The 8,295-nt window shown below is 35.8% G+C and overlaps 1 pseudogene; it reads left to right on the top strand.

Moving 5' to 3' along the window:
• Positions 1-7,666: 7,666 nt before the first annotated feature.
• Positions 7,667-8,295, top strand: part of LOC101967010 (succinate--CoA ligase [ADP/GDP-forming] subunit alpha, mitochondrial pseudogene) — a 75,693-nt pseudogene continuing 75,064 nt past the window's right edge.

Here is an 8,295-nt window from a genome sequence, read left to right as displayed (position 1 = left end):
ACAAATACATCCATACTGAGTTTACAAAAGGTTGGAGCACCCAGGTTAAAAAAGGAAAAATGATGCCAAGGCAACCAATAGAGGTGTGAATATCAGTTAAATCAGTTGCTTGGCATCATGAAGACCATGAAATCTCTTAGGCTATAAAAACAGCTATTTGGACTGCTTAAAGTGGAGGGTTAGATGTTGGAAGGCAGGAAGATAATGTCCACACACAGCCAGAGCACTTTCCACCCAGTTCACAGAGATGAGAATACTTCTGCATATGCCAAAATGGCTCTGGAAACCCAACGAAAACTCCAGTAGTCACCCCATAATGGGCATCCATCACTGGCTACTCAAGTGCTCTGCAGAGTGGTGTACTAATAAATCATGAACAATGGATCCCAGGAGCAGGGAGCCCTGATTTGAAGGTCTTTCCAGTTTCCATAGCTTAAAATTTCCCACCATGGCTAATGTGAAGCTACCCAATTTCTGTTGTGCAAAAATCTCCACCATGGAGAGTTATCAAGACGCCATCACTGAGTGACAGAGATGGGAGAGATGGGCATCATGGGTACTGGGTGCCACAACCGATGAGTCCAAAACTCTGAATCAGCTTCTCCTGCTCAATGGCTTCACATTGTTCTCTTCTCTGCTTCATAGTTCCTTCTTACTACTTCATTTCTGTGAGTTTTGCTACCTCTGATCTTAAGTTTCATTGTTTAATCTCTAAGGAATCTGATTGAGTTTGTTATTCCCTCAATTCCAGGGGATGTTTTAGTGAATAAGGTGGAAAAGGAAGAAGAGAAGAGCTCTCCTCATGGTAGAGATTTTTTTTTAGTTTGTTTTTTTGTTTGTTTGTTTTGTTTTGTTTTTAGTTTTTAAGCAAAGCTAAACTTGTTTTCATTTGGGTTTTTCTTACGTGTGTAAAATGGAACCTTCTTGGGTTTAAAGAGACGGAAGCAACATGAAGGGGTGAGGGGGACCCCCATGGCCTCCTTCCTGCATGCTCTGCTCTCACGTATGCTGTGGAAACTTTGAGTATCTCAGAACACAGACAAGAAATGACTGGACCCTGAAAAGGGAAGCTATCTTCACACCTAGAAGTTTCCCTACTGTGTCAACTTGAAACAACAATGACAACAAAGGACTATTTCCTTACAAAAACATTTGGAGGGGTTGGGGTTGTGGCTCAGAGGTAGACCGCTTACCTAGCATGCGTGAGGCACTGGATTTGATTCTCAGCACCACATAAAAATAAAATAAAGACATGTGTCCACCTGTAACTAAAAAATAAAATATTCAAAAAAATATTTGGAAAGTCTAGAAACAAAAAATGTACCTCTGTAAAAAATTTATTATGATAAAAATAAACTAAAAAGTATTTTCAAAAGTGTTGGTGTTACTGGAATCATGATTTGTATTCTCCAACTGAGAACTAAATCATGAATGGTCCTTACTTACTTCTGCAAAAGATACTATAGAGCTGGACGTGGTAGCACATGCCTATAATCCCAGTGGCTGAGGAAGCTGAGACAGGAGGATTGCAAGTTCAAAGCCAGTCTCAGCAACAGTGAGGCTCTAAGCAACTCAATGAGACCCTGTCTCTACATACAATACAAAAATAGGGTCAGGGATGCGGCTCAGTGGTCAAGTGCTGCTGAGTTCAATATCTGGTACAAAAAGAAAAAAAGATACTATAGAATATGTGTTATTATTGCTGCTAAAGGAAAGAATTGAGAAATAACTTAATTTTATCCCAACCTCTATCCTTTATATCCTCTTCTACCTCAGTTTATTGCAACTCACACTTAATTTGATCTGATTTAGAATAAGCAGAAATAAGTCACATATGCAAAAATATTTTCATTATCATTGTTAGTAGTACTATTATGAGTATTGTTATACCATCCTCCAGAACCTTTTTTTTCCCTTATCTATGTATCTGTGTTTTGGATATTAATGGCCAGAGAAATACAAAAGAAGACTTTATATATACAAAATACTTTTGAGTCATGGACTTTCTGTACAAGGAAAAGTCAGTTTCAGATTTTTCTATTCCAGCTGAAGGTACAGGTTTAATCAAAGTAAAGGTTGAGGAAGGTGGGAAATATATTAATAATGTTAAGAACAATAATAAAAATTCTTTCACATTAAGAGTTTCTATACTAATTTTAGACAAGAGAAGAGAAGATCAATAATGTTTAGTTCTCAGAGATTTCTAAGTCAAATGTAGAGGCCATCGTTAATTTGATCATCTACCAGCCTGTGTCATGGAGTTGTTGTATCCATCAGAGTCCCAATAGGAAACAGAATCATTAGGTATAACTCGAGGAAGGATTATCTACAAAAAGATTAATTACGAAATTAAGGAGTAGGTAGGGTATAGGGAAACTGCAAAGAAAAATACAGGAAGCCAGCAGTAGCTCACCTAGGGCTGAAGGGAGAGGGAGGAACTGGATAAATCAATGAGACCCACAAATGCCAAGCAAAATTTTTAGCAGGCACATTCAAGTGTAATTAATTTGAACAATGTATTCTATTTAATCCAATCATCATTTCAACATTTAACCAATAGAAAAAATATAAATGTAGTATTTTACTTTATTTTTTTAAATCAAGTCTTCAAAATCCGGTGTAGATTTTACACTTACAGCACATCTCAATTTGGAGTTGTCACATTTCAAGCACTCAAGAGCCAGTTTGTGGCCACTGTTCTGAACAGCACAAATATTGAGCACAGACTGTCTGGATCCTCTGCTGTGATGAGGCGGCGAGAAGAGTCAGTGGCCAACCCTAACCAAGTTAGAGGCAAAAGAACCCCATGGCCCAGTCCAGACAGACGAGGAAGTCTGAATGGAATTATTTGCTATCATTAGCCACCGTGTCAACTGTCAGGTATTCCCAAGATCATAAATTCAGAGGCATGGCTGTAGAGAGGTTTAACTGAATACATGATGTATGGAATTAATTTTATTTTATCCAAATTGTACTTATCCTATATGACAAGCATTCCTTGAAGTGCTAGCAATGAGCAGACAGGGGTGTGAATGTGCTGACTAGGATCATTCCATGAAACTAATTACTTGGGATGATCTGAGCAAGAATAAGCTGGCACCATAATTCATTCACTATACTAAGTATCCTCCAGGATGGGTCAGGCACTGTGCCTAGTTAATGACATTCTTTGACATTAAAGAAGAATACTCAGCTTATTAAGGTATATTAGCTAAAAAGAGACACAAAAGAAAGAAGAAAGGTCCTAAAAGATTGTTTCCTAAGTGAAGTTATTATTTTGTTTTATTACATCAAATCAGTGCTATGATCATATGAAATATTCATTAGCCTCTCTAACTTACAATGAGCTTTATAATTTACAATGGGCTTTAACATTAAAGGTATATGTAAATGATGGACTTGGATTCAAAATACCTGATCCTTCTCTACTAATAATAGTCCATGTAAAGTTGAAGATAGCAGTCTTTCTGAGTCTCAGTAGCCTCATCTATAAATTGAAAATACAGAAATACATATTCCCCCACATACATCATGTATCTAATGCATTACTTTATTCAAAATTTAATAGGATTCGATTATGTGCCAAACACTGTGCTTGATACTGGGTACAACCAGGCGAACAAGATAGGGTCATTGCTCTGAGTGTACCAGGATGCAGATATACTAGCAATACTTAAAATACAGTGAGATCAACATCAATAGAGATAGAGGATGGATGCAGTAGAGGGAAGAACACAAGCTTTGAAAGCTAATAGATCTGGGTGTGAATCTCATTCATGTTATTTACTCAATCTCATTCATGTTATTGTCCTCAAGTAAAGCACCTGATCTCTCTGAGACCTGGTGCCATGGTCCGTGAAATCCCTTTGAAAGGTTTTTGTGAAGATATAGGCAAATCCACACTTATGACCTAGTTTTGTTGACAGGTAACATTTGAAAGTTGAGCTTCCATAAACTTCATTCCTACATCAAATAGGTATAACATTATTAAATAGAAATAATTATAATCCTAATAAAGAACACTGAATACATATTTTGGCCAAAAATCAAGTGACTCAGTATTAAAATCAATATTTGGTCAAAACTGAATATATCACCACCAAAAAGTAAACTCCTAGAATATAAAACAAATTTAATTTATATTTAAAAACTTGTATTATTATAATTTTATTTTTAAAAAGCCAACTTTCAAAGTATGACAATGTGTAAAGTAATATAAAAGTGATAATTTTTCAGCTCTGTCAATTGCATGATTTTGCCCTGAGGTCATTTACTATAGCAAACTTGTGAAAAAAAAAAATGCTCACTTTCAACAAGGTTGGCTGATATTTTTGAAGTACCTCATTGTCCTATTACCCTTTCTTCTTTTTTGTCTACTCTATATTCTTTATTAAATCTGAATAAAGTAACTTATTATACCTATTTTTGTTCATATTCTGGAATTACTCCAATTTAAGAAATTTAAAGTGACAAATTCTGACTTTAATTTATCCTTATCAGATATGAAAAATTGCTAATAAGGACTTTTCTTGAAAGGCTCAGGGCCTTAATGGAATTAAGTGACTACATATTAAATATTAAAGATATATTTTAAAATAAGAATCCTCAATTATAGAACTGGTATATGGCTTAGTGGTAGAATGTTTGCCTAGCATGCACAAGTTCCTGGGTTCAATCTATATAGGAAAAAAAAAGAATCTTCAATTATTAGAATTATGATATAATTCCTAATTTTGTCTTATGCTACTATGTAATTTTTTAAATGCCTTTTGGGTCAAAAAGGATATGATCTTCCTAAAGTAATCTAGTTCTCATACACTATAAAATTCAGATTATTTATCTATGTATTTTCTATTTATTTGGCTATAAGAAATTAATTGATGGTTCATGTAAAGTTAACTGTAATAGTTCTCAATTTATGATCTGTGTTTTACTTCATATTTCAAGTGACAAATTGCATAAAGATACTTTGACCAGGTTACATCTAGTTTGTTTGGTTATTCATGAAAGTGAATATTAAGCTATTAAACAATATTATTGGCATTTTTGCATATTGAAATATGTTATACAATGCAGTTACATACTCACCAAAGATACCAGAAATTATATTGAAATAGGCATTAAAAGCTGATGTCAAAGTATAAGTGAAATAGCCCATTTGACCAAATGCTACAAATTGTGCCAAATTTTAGTGTGTCCCTAATTCCCAGAAACTGATTTTAGGTCCTAAGTATTGTAATTAGACCTAAAAATAAGGAATACAATTCACAAAAATATACTTGAACCTCATTTTAAGTATGTAAGTCCAAACTTTTTATTAGAATTATGTTGGGAGTATTCCTTTGTGGTAATTTTCTGCATCAATTACCTTGGATAAAGCTTCTTAAAACAAGAATTAAATTTGGTTTTAACTACGAAAGATATCTGGTAATCTACCTGAATTAAACACAGGAACTCTTTCTCATCTACATATATTGTTGTTACTTGAGAATTCTTTTTTTTTTTTCCTCCAAGAATCATAAATAAATTCTTAAGAAAGGACAGGTCCCAAAATAAAATCATATAGGAAGAATAGTTCTCACAATGATGTCTCCATCAAGGACACCCTCTCCTTCTAATGCAATATGATATTCCTGGCTGAATGCTTGTGAGTATTATGTGAGCAGTAGAAGGATAAACAAGCCTCAAAGTTTGAGAATCACTATATGCATACAGAATTGAGGTCACTGGCCCTCTTCTGGTTCTGCAGCTTTGCCTCACACCCTTTAGAATCTAGAAAGACCAAGTCTGGTGCCTTTCCTCAAATCTCTCCAATCTCAAGTGTCTCTCACCATTTTTCTCAGGCTGTCTCCTCTGCCTGCAATACTTTCTACCTAACTCCTCTCTCCTACTTAAATTAAGCATTCCTCATTCTTTAAGAAACAAGTTGGTTCTAACTTTCTCCAAAACTTCCTCCTACCTGAGTCTGGCGCCGTTTTCTGCTCCCCAGCTCTGTGTTTTCTCTATTATACTGGTAAAATCCTGGGACTGATCCTTGGCTTAGTTCATCTTTGTGTCCTCCACATCTACCCTAGGGTTGGACACAGATCAGGATCTCAATGATTATGTTTAGCATTTCAATCACACAAAACTGATTAGAATCACATATTTATCAAGGTACCTATGTAACATAAGAATTCACATGGAAAATGGATCAGGGAGTACATTTTAAGAATTTTTAAATCAGGAGATTAGAAGAACCAGAGAGTGAAAACTAAAGGAAGCCTAGGAAAAGGTGCAGACACAAAACTCTCCAAAAAGAGTGAAGCTTCAAGAGAATCAATGACAAAACAGACCAGCTCATTGTGAGGAGGAAAGACATAATTTAAAAGGCTATGGTCATCTATTTTAAGTCATGTTTTAAAAGGAAGTGAATGTTTTTAAAAGAAAGTTATCTTCCTACTTCGGATAAAATGTTCTGGATTTTAAACTTTCAATTGATCATGAAGCATCTGGAATTTTATAGAGGAAACAAAAATAATGGAAATGTTTTTTTCAATCTCATATGAATAAACAAACATCTACCAGACAGAAGGTTCCATCCAATACTACATCCAAAGTTGAAATAAAAATTCAAATTAAATGGAAGGAGAGAGAAGAGAGTAGAAAGAAAAATTAATAATAAGCATAGAGTAACCACTCATTACTCAGAATCTCTTTCCCTGCCCTCTCTACCTCCACCAAAGGACTAATAATAAAAAAGGAAAATAAAAAGCCAAGTCTTTCACTTGGCCTCCATCCAGGACTTGGACTTATTAGTTAATTATCTTAAAGGTTGAAAGAACCCTCAGCCAGAAGAATTAGCAATCCTTAAGATGAATGAGGCAACTGCCCTGAACCAGGGCAGCCCATGATAGTAAAGGTTTTTTAAGATATCAATCTACATATTACAGTCAATATTTCAAGAGGAAAGTCTTTCTCACTGAATTTGTTCTCTAAATGAGTTTTGCACCTAAGAAAATGGATGAAGACAGATAGTCACACAAAACCACAATTCCACTGATAATCTCATATTTCTTAAGAGAGGCTAAATATTACCATAACTGGTCATAATAATAAGGGCTGTTCAAATTTTTGATTTTTCAAGAAAAACTGCTTGTATTGGTAGATAAAAGTCACAGTAAGTGTTCCATTAGTGTCTACAGATTGGAATCTAAATCTTGTTTAGTCAGACACACTCTTTTTGGAAAGTAGTAGAGAAAAACTTGGCCACTACTTTCTCATCTTCCCAGACATCCTAACTCATCCAGTAGGACCCTTGATGCTTTGGAACAATGGTTTCACAGCATCATTTTTCTCTTGGGATAAACTTCTAAAATGGCACACAAACTGCATAAGTATAATGCCCTTCTATGACATAATTTTTTTTTTTTTTTGCTAAGAGCTTCATTTTCCCTGCTAAATAGGAATTTTTTAAAAAGGGAAGTTAGAGTGGCTAAAAGGTTTGAATGCTCTTGTGTAGAGGTGTAGGTCAGGGGACATAGTCTCCTCTGAGGTTCCTAATTTTCATTTTTGTCCTTTGCATCCATGATTAAAAGAGAACTGCATATACAATCGGTATTTCTTTTATTGTCCTTGTTCAGTCTGCACATCATAGATTCAGCTTATGAAAATCAGTTGGGCAGCTGCCACCACTACCATGGTCCCCGGCAGCAGCTGCCTTGTCATGGCTCACCTCCTGTCATGCACCTTCCTCCTCCAACAGAATGGATTTCCACACTGTTCCTAGGCAGCTTCCAAGAAACATCTCTGTGTTGGTAAAAATATAAAAGGCTATTTGCCAGGGTTTCACTGGTAAACAGGACACCTTTTATACCCAGCAGGCATTGGAATATGGCACTAAACTTGTTGGTGGAATCACTCTGGGAAAGAGGGCAAGACACATCTGGGCTTATCTGACATTAATCCTATGAAGGACAGAACAGACAGAAGGGACAGCTTCTGTCACTTATATCCTTCCTCCTCTTGCTGCTACTGCCATTGATGAAGCTGTTAAGGCAGAAATGCCCTTGGTTGTGTGAATTATGAAGTTTTCCCACAACAGGACAGGGTACCAGTCAATCACAAGCTGTTGTCCCAGGAAAGGACAAGGCTAATCAGGCCATTGTTCCTGGAGAATGCAAAACTGGCCTCATGCCTGGACATATTTACAAGAAAAAAGAATTGATATTGTATCTGGTGCCCTGACTTGTGAAGCAGTTCATGAGATACCACAATTGGGAAGGGTCAGACTTTAAACATGGCGTTGGGGGGATT

Source organism: Ictidomys tridecemlineatus, chromosome 8 (genome assembly GCF_052094955.1).
Source record: "Ictidomys tridecemlineatus isolate mIctTri1 chromosome 8, mIctTri1.hap1, whole genome shotgun sequence".
Taxonomy (NCBI): domain Eukaryota; kingdom Metazoa; phylum Chordata; class Mammalia; order Rodentia; family Sciuridae; genus Ictidomys; species Ictidomys tridecemlineatus.
The sequence above is the reverse complement of the archived record's forward strand: the minus strand, read 5'-3'. Positions and strand labels throughout refer to the sequence as shown.